Here is a 15,946-nt window from a genome sequence, read left to right as displayed (position 1 = left end):
CTTCCTGAAAGTCGAAAGGGTCCGATGTATGAGTGTGGTACCAAGCGCAGAAAGCTTCTCGTTGTTCGGTGTGAGTGTTGTCGTGGTCGTAGTAGTGATTCTCAGGCAAATGGGGTAGAACGGCGTGTTGTTTGGCTTCGGTTTGAAAAAGTGTGGAAAAATAGCCTTTGGCCATTTCTGTCATTCCAAACGCTTTAGGCATTCGATTCAAAGGCATGGTCAAGTAACTCATCGTATCTTTAAACTGCACTTGTCCCACTTACATGGAAATGAGTTTGACTCCGTTCAAAGTCACTTTCGGACGTTCGGTACTTTGTTCTGTATAGTATCTGAGAAGAAATTGCCCATCATACCCCGAGAAATTGTGAGCCATTACCGTGGTATGGCGATGACAATCTCCGTAATGTTCGATGTCCTCTTGGCTCCACGTCTCGTCGACGCGGCCAAAGATCCATTGGGCAAAATCGGCTAGCGTGTTCGGTCCTCGAAAGATTTTTTTTTTTCACGCCTTCCAGGAATCTTGCTACAGTTAGGGCAATGACTGAAGATAGGCTCTTGGATGCACTTCTCGCATGCTTGGAGTCACGCAGAAATAGGAATGTGAATACTAGTCTCTTGAATGCATTCGAAATAGAAAAGGATGAAATTGCCTTTCTTCTTGTGGTCATCTTCCTCTTGATGTTTGGAATGGTATTTTTTTATGTAGCATTCGTGTTCCAAGTCCACGATTTGGTGACACATGTTACATCGCTTCTTTTCTGAACACATGTGAGCCTTGGCATTATTGGTACGTATGCATTGTCCACAAGTAGGGCACACTATTAGGAGTTGACAAGCACTTTTCCGCTGTGAACCTTGCGTCTTCAGATGTTGTTTGTAACAGGTAGGGCTGACAAAGGTGCGTTGACAAGTAGGGCAATGCACTCATTCTTGTCCTTCGTCAAGACAGGGTTGAGAGGCAAAACATCCAGAGCATTTCGATCCACAATGTTTGTGTTGCTCTCAATTGTGATAGCCATAGTCACATAATAACCGTATCCCAGGAATGCGGAGATACTGGTAATGGCATCAAAATGTTCATCGTGATAAATGAAATCTTTGACGTAGACTCGCTGGGTCTGGATTTTGGCTCACACATGTCATATTTAAAATCGCTGGCATGGATTTGAGCCATAAATTCAGCTACTGTGCGAGGCGATAGGTCACGTTTCTGCGTCTTTCTTTCTTCTCCTTTCTTCACGAAATGAGGCGATCATATCAGCTTTATTGAAAAATGTCAAATGACTACATTTTAAACGCTATGGTCCCCTATATATCAATGTAAGGCCAGTGTCTTCCCTATATAAAGGGCCAGTGTCTTCCCTCAAAGTATTCATTTCACTCTCAATTCTACCAGAACGATGGAAGAGCCAACAGAGATCGAACTTCTAATCAGAGCTTTGCGAGGTGTCAAACGAAGGTTTTCTTCAGAGAAGCCGACGGGCTACTCCCCCTCCTTTCGATATAAAAATCAAGATACTTGCATATCTGTAAGGAGAAAGGGCGTTGGTCTTCAGAATATCCACAACGTCAAAGCGAGACAGGTGTCAAGAGACAAAGGTTAAGATACCTGTTATCATTGTCTTCAGACTGCCCTAAGAAACAACAGGAGTAGGAAATAGAGAGGGGTTCAGAGCAAGAAGAAGGACCCAGACATGTTCATAAAGAGAAAAAGAGAAGACGAGACGAAAGTAAGGAAGAAGAGGAGGAGAAGGAAAAACCTGTGGCAGTTTAGGAATTCAAAAATGGAGAGAGTGAAAAGACAAAGAAGAAAAATTAACTTTCTAAAGTGATGTGTTGTGACATAGGATTGTAAATTTTTATAGAGAATATAACAGAAAGAAAAACGTGTCTCATCGTTTTGATCTTTATAATAAGAACCTACACTTACACTCAAACACGTCCATCACGGTAAAAAAAAAGGGCTTTGAGTTTTATTTGATTTTGGCAAACATGGAGAAGTCTCTTTTCAAGAGAGGTGAGTGGGCCAGAAAAGGACCGTTGGGTGTTTGTTTGTTTGTTGTTGTTTTTGTTTATATAAAAAACAACTCAGGAACGGGTAGTAATGGTCTTTAACTGCTTTATCCCTTTGCCAATGCCTACTTCTGGACCTGTTGCTGTCGATGATTTGTTAGAAATCACAAGTGTTGGTACCTCAGGCGTAGTGGGGACTTTGAACGGGGTTGGCGTGTTTGGCCCGGGAAGGTCTTTTTCTCGGGTCGTGTTAAAGGTGTCTGATACATTTCTTTCAGACTCCTTAACTCTGCCAAAATGTCAAAGAGTACTGTCACCGTTTGACTTTCACTGTCCTCTTTCTCTCCTAGATCTTGTTTCTTCTCTGCTTCGTCTTCTTTTTCAAGTCGTTTTCTTCTTGCTTCATCTTCTCGCTGTTGCTGTTGAACAAGAAAGGCTTGTTCTGATTTTTTCTGCTGTTGCAAAAATTAATCGAATTCTTCTTTCTGTCTCTGTTTAAAATCCTCGACGTACGGTAAGGAAGGAGAAAGCGGCGAAGGTACTGGTACCGGCACAAATTCTTGTGAAGAGAGAAAATCCGCTATACCCCAATTAAAGTCGTTCTCTTCTGGAAGAAGGGCTGTAGTTATTTTAGTAGCCGCTGCTATGCCATCACTCCTTGTCTCCACAGCCAGTGCACCACAATTCATCGTTTTCTTAGTTTCCGTCATGTTCTAACTCTGCCGCATTGATTCACTGCGCACAGACGCTAGCGCACCTATCTAGGGAATGTGACATCACGGGCAGCTCGCTTCAGATTGAAAGACAGACTCCACACTGTGACTGAATTTTGTAACGCGTGTTAGGATTGGTGAAGGAACTAAATCCGTTTCGATCACCTCTATTCATTCAACTCATTCCATTCACCTGTTCTCGTTACAAAATGTGGACGAACGTAGAATCGTCTAACCTCGTATCGTCGATGCTGTTCAACCCGGACTATCCCACGTATGTCAAATCATCATGGGTAATTAACCAGATCACAGAGACAGCCCTTTGGAAACGAAGGATCTATGTGGAGAGACGATGCTCTCTGGAGAGTTGTTGTTGTTGTAGGGTTTTAACGCCATTTTTCAGCACACGATAGGCTATACATGGCGGCCAGTATTAATGGTGGAGGAAGAACCCGTGTAAACCCCGGAAAGAACTACCGACCCACGAGAAGCTACTCGCAAGCTTTCTCACATACCCGCACGGCTGAATCCGAGACTCGAACCCACGCAGACAGAGGTGAGATGGTAGTGATCCGTGACGGAGAGCGCTTTAGACCACTCTGCCACTCTGGGCCCCCCTGTCTGGAGAGAGTCTTAATCTTCGGTCCAGAGGTCAGACGAAGTTTGAGGAAGAGAAGAAGATCCGTGCGATGCCCTCAATGTTAACTGAGTGGTGTTAACAAAAAACCAAAGGCCCTTTTCAGGGCAAACTTTATTGCCTAGAAAAGATATCCATTCCGTCTTGCCTAAAGAAATTGTTGATTTTTTTGTGATATATTTATGTTCATAAATCTATGTATGTGTGTTTGTACAAGTATGTATGCGCACGTACGTTTATGTGTATGTGTTTATTTTACAGGTCTATGTCTCTGTCAATGTCGCTAATCCTGTCTCTAACCACGTCTATATGTATATGTTTCTATTTGTCCCTACAGTAGCGTGTATTTAGGTCAAACCCTTTCCACACTATTCCGCCCGATTCGAAGTCAGCCCTTGTAACATTGTTGCCAGTGTTCAGTACCGTGGCGTCACCCAAGATTGGGACTATCTTGGGACTGATAAAATTCTATGGATGATTGGGACTATCTAGGGACAGTGGAAACAGCCATGTGAAATTTCCCATGTTAAATTCCCCTTGTCCCTAAATTTAACATAGAAGTCCCATAGACCCTGAATTGTACCCTCCCCCACATCTTACTTATAACATTCTAAAACCTACATCACACATACTCAGCATTTCCCATTAGTTGTTAGTGGGGGCCATCCATATAAGGCTGCACGCAAATTTGGCCGATTTTGTAATATATACTCATTCCCCCTCGTCACATTTCTCACAAAAACTCAGATCCCCTCATATGTGTCGTCACAAAGCTTTCACACAGCGCCTATTATAAATGTTCAAAAATAAAATTGTTTTGAAACCACTTTGTGATGAAGAACAGCACAACACAACATTGCGTTCTAAATTACTGAATACTTTACACAAATCTTGATTAATCCGGTTTTAGTACTTTGAAAACTTATACTAAAGAACACAACTCTGAACAGGAAAAAGACTTAAAATCCAAGGAATAAAGTTGTAGGCATCTATGGTTTTATGTTTCAATGTTCTCTTACTCCTATGGTGATAATGCGATGCTACGTAGTTTATATTCTGGTAGATGGGGCTGGTGTTTTTATGACGTTACATTTTATTTTTTAAAAAAGCCCTAATCTCCATCTTCATACACCGTCACACAAGTTATCCCCACCCACCCCGCTTGACGTTATATGGAAGTCGCCAAAACATGAATTATTATTCTCCTGCACTGACGCTGTATTAAAATAACGCACGCAAAGACGGATAATCATTTCAACGTGCATTCAAGTGCTGAGATAGAAAGAAAGAAAGAAATATTGTTCAAGCCGTTGTCCAAAAATCCTGCGTTTGCCTCATTACTCAGAAAACCCAGCGTGTTCCTGTAATCTTTCTCAGTTCATTCGTCCATTCGTCGAAGCATCAATATCCATCTCTTCAATCTTGCGTGTTTTTCCATAGACGAATCTGTTCTTTTGTGTACTTTTCCACTCATCCTCCGCGTAATGTTTAAAGATCTGATATCAAATGACTAATACTTCAAATTTACCGTAGGCGTGACCTACTGACAAAAAGGTCATTAGAGTATCACGTGCGATAACTTTGTAGATAAAAGTAGATAAGAAAAACTATATTAAACTAATGTTAGATAGATATTAGTACTTAACAGACGGTATATACTGAATCCAAGTATCTTCATACAGCTTAAAAAACAATTATAAGTAGAGTATTGTTTAAAATAGATAGAATACTGAAATCAGCTGATTAGTATTGAAATATTCGTTTCGTTAAAGCACAGTCTTGATATTCGGAATATATCGCTGCGTACCGTATAAATGCTCAGATACTGCATTCATCCTTTCATAACGGTGAAAAATTGGGATTTTTATTTATTCTGAAACTAAAAGTAAGTGCTTTTTAACCTAATAATTTCATACACTCTTCTTAAACAAAATTTTGTTAATCCATTTATTTCATTGTAAATAGCATCTTAAATGTGAAGAATGACCTTGAATAACCTAAATCGAAGATCAGCTGGAACTTTAATTCAGTGTGCAAAGAAAATGGCCGAACAGGGTGAATCTGAGGATCGATGTTTTGAAACTGTTTTACGATAAGATGGTTGGGTAATACAGTGAAAGTGAAGTTTTCCAAATTGTGTACGTTATTTTATGTAAAGCGAATGTTTATTTACCTCAAATGTATGTAAAATTGCCTGCAGTATGAATCTAGTCCAGATACTTGGCGTTGTTGATATTGAATGCCGGGTGCGCGATACCAGTGTTTAAAAAGGTATCGTTCATCAGGGTTATATTGGTTCATGTTTATTTATCTCTTCGACAACGAATATGGAAGAGGATTTATATTTTCTTCGTGGTAATTCGTTACCCATCAATATGTCAGACCCATTTCCACTTAAATTCTAATACTTGTTAGAGGATGCATTTACCAGAAGAGAACACGGGATCGTATCGTTGCTTACAATTAACCTGTCATGCATGTACTATATTTCTTTTCGTTCATGTCTTGCAATCTGGTTCATCAGTATTTTACATTGTTGTAAAATCTGACATAACTTTTGGTTTTGTGAACAATTTTCTGGATGGAAATGATTAGGATCAGGAACGTATGCACATGCACAGACACACAAATCAAGTATGTATTATAGGTAACTAAGTAAATTATGCTTTTTATCTTTACCAAACTCTTGATTAAGAATACATTATTTACTTACATTGTAAACTAAAATTACTGTATACAATAAATGATGTAACATGAGACCAACCCTAATAATGGAAAATGGAATGATGTTTGAAGTAACATAGGGTTAAATAGCCAGAATAATTTATAAAAATTTATAGTTTGTGATGATTCAGTTTCACCAAAAATAACCCTTATTGGAGTTTGAAGGAATATGATATAAAAGTGTAAATTATGGCTATATCTCAATTATAATTATTGGAAACACAGTAGTACTATTTGTTATTAATTTGAAAGGTATAAATTCAATGAATATTTTTATGATTCTGTTTTGAAAAAAGCTTCCATTTGACACCTTTTCTCACAAAAACTCCATTGCACATTTAAGACCTAATGCATTGCCAATGAATATTAAAATGGAAAGTTCTGTATCTTTTCTTCCTTTGCCATAGCTGCCAACCCTCACGAATTTGGTGTGAATTTTATGACTTTTTCAGCAAATCACAGATTCATGCCACAAGCCAAAAATTCACGAATTCTCCAATCCTCAATTATTTTAAATCTTTAATAAAAATAACTTATTTCCAGTTAAGCGCTGGTCGTGCTATTCGCAGTTGCCGAAACGGTCTGGTACTGCTGGTCGCGATATTTTTACATCTACAGCCGATTAGTACAGTTGGCCCGGTAGCAAGCATTTTAGCCTATTTTAATCTATATGTATAAGAGTAGTTTTACAAATGCTTTTAAGAGAAACTGAGGCCTAACTGGAATTTTGCTCTGCGCATGCGTCACCAACACTGATTTGAGTTACTGTTCAGCATCGCATGTAAGATCTTGAAAATGTCTTCACCACCAAGGAAAAAGAAATGTATTACTCAAAACGTGAAGTTTAATTTGCAATATATCAAAAATTGGCTGTGCATTCTGTCATTAAACATTGATATTCATCATGCTTTTGCACTCAGTGTGCCATTGCAGAGACGATGTGAGGAAGCACGTCAGTTGCAAAGAAAATGTAAAAGTTGGGAAAATTAAGAATTCGCAGATTTCAGCTCTGGAGTATTTTAAGCCATTGGCGGAAGACCTGCAGGCTACCAACGCTGAAGCATTATTTGTGAGTTTTCTTGTCGAACACAATCTACCTTTATCAGTTGGAGACCATGCTAAACATTTGTTCTGACAAATGTTCCCGGACTCGAAAATCGCTTCCAAATTTTCCTGTGGAAGAACCAAAAGTGCTGCAGCTCCTGTGCATATCTCACAGCAACAGTGACAGCGAAAGAGTATTTTCTCTAGTGAGGAAAAATAAGACAGACTTTAGGGCCTCCTTAGCTGAGAAAATTTGTCAGCAATTTTAGTCACCAAGATCAACCAGCAGGCAAGAAGCCTGAACTGTTTAGAAAACAAATTTACGATAAAGCATTTGAGGAAGTTCAGGTTTGCCACAGCATCATGTCTTGATAAATAAATATTTCTGCATATATGTAGGGTTTTTGTTTTATATTGCGAATTTGATATAGTGTAGTATTGGCGGTCAGAGTGGATGAAGTGGTCAGAGTGGATGAAATTATTGTCATGGAATTTTTCACTAATTCATGTCCAAATTCACGACTTTTTATCCCTGTTTTCACTAATTGTGAGCCTGGAAGGTTGGCAGCTATGTTTTTCATTCATTACCTTATGTCAGACCCATTTTAATCTACAGTCCCAAAAATATTTATTGGATGCATTTATGGAAGAGAAGAACTTGTATCATACCAAAGCTAGGTCACCTAATTTGAGTGCAGGACTTTCCAAATATGTTACAGGTTTAACTTATCCAGAGCAAGCCCACTGGAAAAATGGTGCCCTTCAGAGATTTGAGTGCTCCCAAAATATTACAACATAATATCACAATAAAACATTCTAATTTAAAATATAGATGCTTTATTATACAAAACTAGAAGGAGTGACAGAGTGGTCTAAGGCTATCGCTTTTAAAGATCACTGACATCTATCTGCTTTCAGCATGGTTTGAGCCATGGACTGGGTTAGTGTGGGCATGTGAGAAAGCTTGCCAGTAGCTTATTGTGGATCAGTGGTTCTTAATGGGGTTTTTCCTCCACCAAATATTTTGGTTGTCATATAGGGTCCATCATGTACTGAAAACTAGACTAAACCCATGACAACTACAAAACCAGAAGTGTTAGAATTGATATATTATAGTTAGAAGAGCAAGAACATATACATGGATAAATAGGTGGGTTAAAAAGGCTCTTGGGAATACATAGATTTTTAAGTAAGTGGTATAGTGGAGATGTTTAGATTAAGGATCTTGAACTAAAAAATTAAATAACCAATAGCAGAAGTGTTTTTTAATTTTAATGTTTTAATATATATAATTTATCTTCATGTACTTTTATACTTAAAGTTCATTTTCGCTATAAAACAGGTTTATTAGATGTGTTTAGGAAACTTTTTAAGTTTGCATGGATATTGGGGGTCAAACCATACACGATGTGATTCATGATACACAGCCTACAATAATATGAAACGTTATTGTTTCACATATGAAGTTGATGGTCTTTCATCTTTAGGTATGACCGCTCCGGTAGCCTAATGGTTAGAGCATCCGCCTCGGATGCAGGAGGTTGTGGGTTCAATCCCCGACCGAGTCATACCAGAGACTTACAAAAATGGTACTGACAGCTGCATCGCTTGGCATTCAGCATTAAGAGGTTAGTGTTAGGACTGGTCGGCCTGGTGTCAGGATAATGTGACTGGGTGGGACATCATGCTACATGTCTGTGGCATGATGCCCCAGTGCTAGACATTGCTGTAAACTGCCACATTGCAGACATCATAGCGATATGACTGAAAAAATGTTAAAGCTACGTAAAAAATCAAAATCACATCTTTAGGTATGGTAGTGCCATTTTATATGTATTCGCATATTGATTGCAGATTACAGTCAGACATAGATTTTTCATATGCCATTCTTATTCCTTACAAGACAAATACTTCCATGTGTTACGTGTCAGTGAATTTTATTCAACCTTTTGAGCCTTTTCAGGTTGATCCATTTGGTGAGTTGCAAGATTAATCTTGTCACCACACCCATTGTTCTGCACTGCATGGATGCTTTGAATACATTTTATTCCCAATTTCATGTATTTACTTAAATTTGAAAGGCATTATGGTGTTACCTTAAAAACTGAACTAGTGGCATTTCATTCTGAAAGGAAAATTTTTATTAAACAAAATCCAAGTGTGGTAGCATAGACAGTGTGCGTGTGTTTGGATTTTTAATGTAGTTTTCACAATTTGAGTAATGTGACTGACAGTATATAGTGGTTGAGCACTTGGGCATCATGTCCCACCTGACCATATTATCCTGACACCAGGTCAATCAGTCCTAGCACTAACCTTAAATGCTGAGTGCAAAGTGAGGCAGCTGTTAGTACCATTTTTATAAGTCAAGGGTTTGAACCTGTGACCTGCAAGATCTGAGGCAGATGCGCTTACCAGTTAGGCCACTGGAGTGGTCTCGGAGATGACTAATCAGTTCCATCATATTGTAGTTACTACTGATGCAAAAAAAACTACCATTGACATGGACACTACTTTCTGTGAGTAAATAAGGAAATTATTAATGACACACACTTGCTTCCTACAAGTTAGCAAAGTGACTATAACTTGTGGTTAAGTTTGGAATCTGCCCCCTTACTGATTCTATGCTACTTATTTTTTTTACCCAGTGGCATATTTGGTTTCTGATTACATACGCGTATATCAGCATAAAAAGAGAGACATTCCAAACTCGTACCCCATGTACAATTTAAGTCCTTTACAGATCATATAATAGCCAATTGTGTGCGATGTTTCTCAATTGCTTTGTATATAATCAGACTGTGTTTGTATGTCAATATTTCTGGTGTCACACAGTGAATATGCTATAGTAAACATTTATAGGGTAAGTATCCTTTTGTATTGATTCTTCACATCTTGTATCAATATGGAGAAAATATTGATATATCGATTAATGGCTTCACCTCTAATAGATAAGATAGCATACTCATTTCTTGAACTAAAATAATAATGAAAGGTTGACTTTATGTAATGAAATATTAATACTGTTATGAGTCTATGCTGTTAAAATAAGTAACAGAAAAGAGTGAAAGGCAACAAGCTTTAAAATTCAACAGAAGATTTATTTCCCTAGAATACAAAGTGAAAGTGAAACAAAAACTTAATGGTATTGCGAATTAAATCCCAAAATAATCAAGGAATTACAGACACAAGTCTTAGTAATTTAAAGTCCTGAATAAAAATCAGAATAAATCCAAAAACTGAAGTCTGATGTGTCTTTGATAGCTTATAGAGTGTTGATGAGTCAGCAGTCTTTTGTTGAATCACAGTGATATAATTCCAGGCTTGAATTCACTATAAATTCTGGTGAATGTTTCTATCCAAGAATTTTATCAGAGCACTTTTTTATTTCCAGAGAAAATAATCACTTGAATTCAATAATGAAATACTGGACACAACATACAATACAACTTAAAAGTGCTAGGTCTTAAAGCAGAACTGAAAAAATCCACTCAGTTACAAGATTATATAGTTCTTTACATGACCCAGAGGTCTCGCTACGATTGCATCTATTTTTAGATGGAGAGGTTTTCGTAATAATGTAATCACTCACTTTAATATAGTTTCATTGCAACAGTCCATTGACAGGATTGCAAAATTTATGGTTTATTTATTTGTCTACGTCCTTGTAGTAATTTTAGGCAGTGGTTAAATAGTATCTGATTGCTGTTTTTTTCCGTATTTCATGTCAAGTTGAAAAATAGCTTAGACGTTAAAGCACATCTCATGAATTCCACAACATAGCATTGTCCTATACGTTTCTGACCTACATAATTTGCAGTTTAATGTTAAATCTTTAACAAAATAATACCTTGCTTTGCTTTCAATGATTTGTATATTTTTCTGAAAATATTTACCCGATGATTTACGAAAACAGACAATCTAATAAACTGGTACATCCCAGTCTTAGCGAAGTCCGCCATTATTTCCCGTTAGGCCTACTGGTTCACTTACAGTTTCAAACTAATTTTATGATGAAATAGTGTACAAGAGTCAGTTTATATATATATTCATTTCAACGATTCTGATCTTAAAACACATGTTTGTATGTTTTATCATCAAAGGATATCATGCAGGAAATTGATAGTTGCTACCTTACTCGGAAAAGGGTTAATGGTTAATCAGCTATCAAAACATAATGCTTGTGAATGGGCAAGAGTTTGTTTGTCAACATAATTTATATCAAACCTAGGCCTAGCTACTGATCTATTGATGAATACATTTCGCGACAACACTAGAACTATCCGGGCTAAGGTGAGGGTCATTTTAAATAAAAGTATGGTCAGTCAATGTACCTTTTAAATAGCTCTTGTTTGTCCATCAGAGTGATACTGAATTTTGTTAATCCAAGTAAGGACTTATTCCAAACACTTAAGCTAGGCATCACTCACTTTATTACACGTAGCTAGTGTCCTATCCGAACTATCGATTCTAGCAGCTTTAGCACTCTTCTAAATATCGTTACAATCTTCCTAAGTTTGCCGTTTAACCTCAAAATACTTATCCAAATTTACGAATGGCATTTTGTCTAAGTCTCAGCATGTCTTTATTCTCATGCACTACTTATTCCGATACATTCGGAAATGAACACAATAATGAAAGCTAAAGTTGTTTATTTGATGTACTTTTATAAATGACCACATGTACATCTCTGGGTCTTTCTGACTCTGAATTCAATCACTGCAAATACCAGTACATTTCCCCACCCGCCGCCAGTCAAAGCCTTTGAACTTGCAGCTCAACTATTGCATCATGTTCTTTTTGCTGTACTCTTATAATGGCAACATGTATGTACATCAAGGGGTCTTTCAGTCACTGAATTATGTCATTGTAAATATCAGCACAGCTAATTGATCAACAAAGCAGGTAGCTGAAGCAGGACTGGCAAGTCTTTGAATTTTTCTGCACATCTATTACATGTGTATGGAGGACTCCCGCCTCAGTGATTTTCTGTGTCCCAGATCAAAAATTGGCATCCAAATATGCGTAATTAAGCGTTTCCGAGATCTGTGACCTCAGGTCACAATTATTATTTTCTATTTTAAAAAAATATTAGCTAATGGAAAGAAACCTTCTAGAATGATCCAGATGTTTACAAAATAAAAACCATAACCTGGACTAGGTTGCTCCAGTGGCTTAGTGGTTAGAGCATCTGCCTTGGATGTGGGAGGTCATGGGTTCGATGCTTTAGTTGCAACCTTTAATGGATGATCCAAGTGTTACTGGCAAAGCTCAAGTTCGGTCTCAAAATAAGCATTCACATATGACAGTGAGGCCAAGGAAAGGGAGTGGACGATATTTACGATGATGATTTACTAGAAGACACTGGAGGATTGTAGAATTTTATCAGACAGTGATGAATTGGAATTTGCATCAGATGACATTAGGTAGTGATATTTATGGGATACTTTGAATTACAAAATGTGGAGTTCACTTTTGTACACATTTAAAATAATTTCCCTTTGATGGGGTTCATGGGTAACTTATCATTAGGATCACAGGTAACTGGTAGAAGTTTACTAAAATTTTGACTGTTCTAGCTAGGATATGGTTAGAAATTCAGTAAATCATGGAGACATACAAGTATTAAGAGTAAAATGTTAAACAGTTGTCCCTTATCAAAACTTGTGTAAATGGTAAATATTTACATATTCAAGTCTGCTTCAGACAGATTGATATTGACTAATTATTGAAAATGGGCATGTCACTGAGGGCAGGGAATTCTGCAAGGACAGATATTAGCTGAGTATGTATGTTTTTTTTTTTGAAGTACGTAAGTGAAACAAAGTTATAGAGTAGGGATTTTAAGCTATGATCTTGGGTTTAAATGCCCAGTTTGGAGAGGAAGGATTGGCCCATAGGTCAGGGCTACATTATATATGAAGTTTTGTTTCAACATGCCATGCAAATGAAGTTGACTTTGCAATGCGACAAATAAGTGATGCCCTCCCCCTAACCATTCAGTTTTACTATTGATAAGTTTACCACAGTAAAAGTGAATCTTGAGTGCATTTGAAGTTGTAAACTCATGATTATTGATACAGATAATAAACAGTAAAACATGATTTCAGATCCACTTTATCGATAATTTAGTAGCTGTTGGTACTCTCAGTTATGCACAAAGTTATTATTTAACAGCCAGAATTGTAAATGTGAAACTCTAGAAGATGAGTGAAATCCCAAACGTCTTCAAACACAGAACTAAATACTGTATAATTAAAAAGTTGTGAGACAAAATGATACATGTTTGAAAAAGTTTACAGATGTTTCTATTTCAGCATAAAAGCTTGTAAAATGAAATAAATTACCTTTTACTAGTACATGTACAAGTCATCCATGTGTGGGAAATAGTGATAGGAATCGGTTACAAAATGGGTAAAGTATATAGAGTATATGCTAGTGATGGGAATCAGTTACAAAATGGGTAAAGTATATAGAGTACAGTGTATGTATTAGTGATAGGAATCGGTTACAAAATGGGTAAAGTATATAGAGTATATATTAGTGATGGGAATCAGTTACAAAATGGGTAAAGTATATAGAGTATATATTAGTGATGGGAATCAGTTACAAAATGGGTAAAGTATATAGAATATATATTAGTGATGGGAATCAGTTACAAAATGGGTAAAGTATATAGAGTACAGTGTATATATTAGTGATGGGAATCAGTTACAAAATGGGTAAAAGTATATAGAGTACAGTGTATATATTAGTGATGGGAATCACAAAATGGGTATATAGAGTATATGCTAGTGATGTACAGGTCTTCTGTGTGTGGGAAATTGCGAACAATTTTGTTTTCAATGTTATTGCTCAGTTTGGTTAACAAAATTATGAAGTACTTTTGTGCAGTTTGTATTTTTTGACCTTCCAAAAAGTACAAATTCTTGATGAATTTATTTTGCCACAACAGAATATGGCCTCTAATTAGCTACTTCTTATATTGCAAGCCTTTTTGCTCTGTCAAGACAGCAGTTTTAAACATGATGAAATATTTTTATTATTATGGTTGTGGGTGTGTGTGTTCGGTCATTAGGTTTGATCTCAATGGTTCCTGAGATACAGTGTATGACCCAGATACCAAAAATTCATGGGGTAAAACAGACACAAAAATGACACCAAGGGGTTTTAGTCTCGCATATGTTGACACTCAACGTATGCCATATCTCAGACATGAGAAACATTGATTTACACAGGACTATCATCTACCAAATTTTTATGTCTAGCTTTAATGGTGTAGGAGTTAAATAACATTACACATGCATATACACCCCTTGTACAGATTGACTCTTTTACAGTATCCCTCATTTCTTTAACACATTAACCCTTGGAGCTTTTTGTCATTTTCATCTGAAAATCGAGTAGGAAACACATTTTGAAAGCTGTTTCTGAATAGACTCGAAAACACCAAATCCCTGTTGATCTTTCAGTAACATACTGCCTAGTTGTCTTAGAAACATCGTTTTTCATTGGCTATTTGACTCGCGCATGAGCAGAAATGTAAAAGTTTGAGTTCTTTTTTCATTTGATTTTTTTTGCTAAATGGAGCCATTATTTTTGTATGGAGACCACTCTTTATTCCAAATGCCCATCTTATCCTACTTTTTTGCAAAGGCTCATCTGTCTGTCTGTAGTTCATACTGGTTTGCCTTAGATCTGAGACCAAAAGGTCTAAAATCTGGACTTAAAATTGGATTCTGACCACGGGCAAATTTTTGGCAGAAAATAGTAGGGTCCAAAAAATGAGTTTTTTTTATCTGTATTTTGTAGTGCAACTAGATATTCCAGATATTTTGGTATCATTGTAGAGCTACATCTGTCAACCATTTTATAATACCACCCACTTTAGTGTATCATGCATGACCATGATGCTACAGAGCTCAGCAGTAGGCTACTACCTCCTGCCCCATTAAGTCATCGCTAGGGGTTAATGTGTTAAAAGCACAAGGATAGCAAAGAATGGTTAGCTAATTTAAAATTTTGGCAATTTAAAATTTTAAAAGAATGTTGAGAATTTTACCATCTACATCATCTCTGATATTAATTAAAAGTACAACATTTTATTTGATTTTCCCATTCATAACCCATGTAACCCCATTAAAAAAAATTGGACCCAACTTTACAGAAAGTATCATGGAATATATGGCATTAAATTTTATACAAACTATGCATAACCTTCCCCCATCACATATGGCCACTGTTTATAAAAATAGAAATACCTAAACATGACTTCTTTTCAAAACCTGCTTGGCGTAATTTGATTGAAATTATCCTGCGGAGATTGGTTTCAAATTTATGCAAATGATACTATCAACAATCAAATACAGCCACCTTTAATAAGAAGAAAAAACCCTCTAAAGGTCTTCTCCAGAACTGTTGAGCAGAATTTTATCATATTTGGCAAAATGTGTCCTAGCATGAAGTCCTTAATTTAAACAGACGACAACACTCTGCCTTTAAATATGGCTGCTGTTACTAAATATAGAAAAACCTTTAGGCAAGCTTTCCAGAACTGATTAATAGACTTGAACCAAACTAGGTAGAAGGCATCCAGTATGTGCCAGTTTGCCTGTTGAGGCAAGGCAAGTAACATGTGATGAGGACTGTTGAGAAGCACATGTCTGGTTTTGAGAAGATAAAATGGAAACTAGAATACTCCCTGCAATATTACCAGTAAAACACTGCATTTAGAAAAGGAAAATAATGCTACTTGTGGAATAAATTTTTAAAAAATCTTTATTTAAATATTAATATAAAAAATAAAATTGAAATA

General features: G+C 36.8%; 1 protein-coding gene across 1 annotated transcript in view; it reads left to right on the top strand.

The window, feature by feature from the left end:
* The first annotated feature begins 5,112 nt into the window (after positions 1–5,112).
* Positions 5,113–15,946, top strand: part of LOC149790457 (electroneutral sodium bicarbonate exchanger 1-like) — a 179,242-nt gene continuing 168,408 nt past the window's right edge. The window contains exon 1 of the mRNA XM_089972516.1: positions 5,113–5,248. The gene's annotated coding sequence lies outside the window, so the exon portion shown is untranslated. The remainder of the gene's footprint in view (positions 5,249–15,946) is intronic.

This window comes from Sinohyriopsis cumingii, chromosome 10 (genome assembly GCF_028554795.1).
Source record: "Sinohyriopsis cumingii isolate HCF-2022 chromosome 10, ASM2855479v2, whole genome shotgun sequence".
Taxonomy (NCBI): domain Eukaryota; kingdom Metazoa; phylum Mollusca; class Bivalvia; order Unionida; family Unionidae; genus Sinohyriopsis; species Sinohyriopsis cumingii.
The sequence above is the reverse complement of the archived record's forward strand: the minus strand, read 5'-3'. Positions and strand labels throughout refer to the sequence as shown.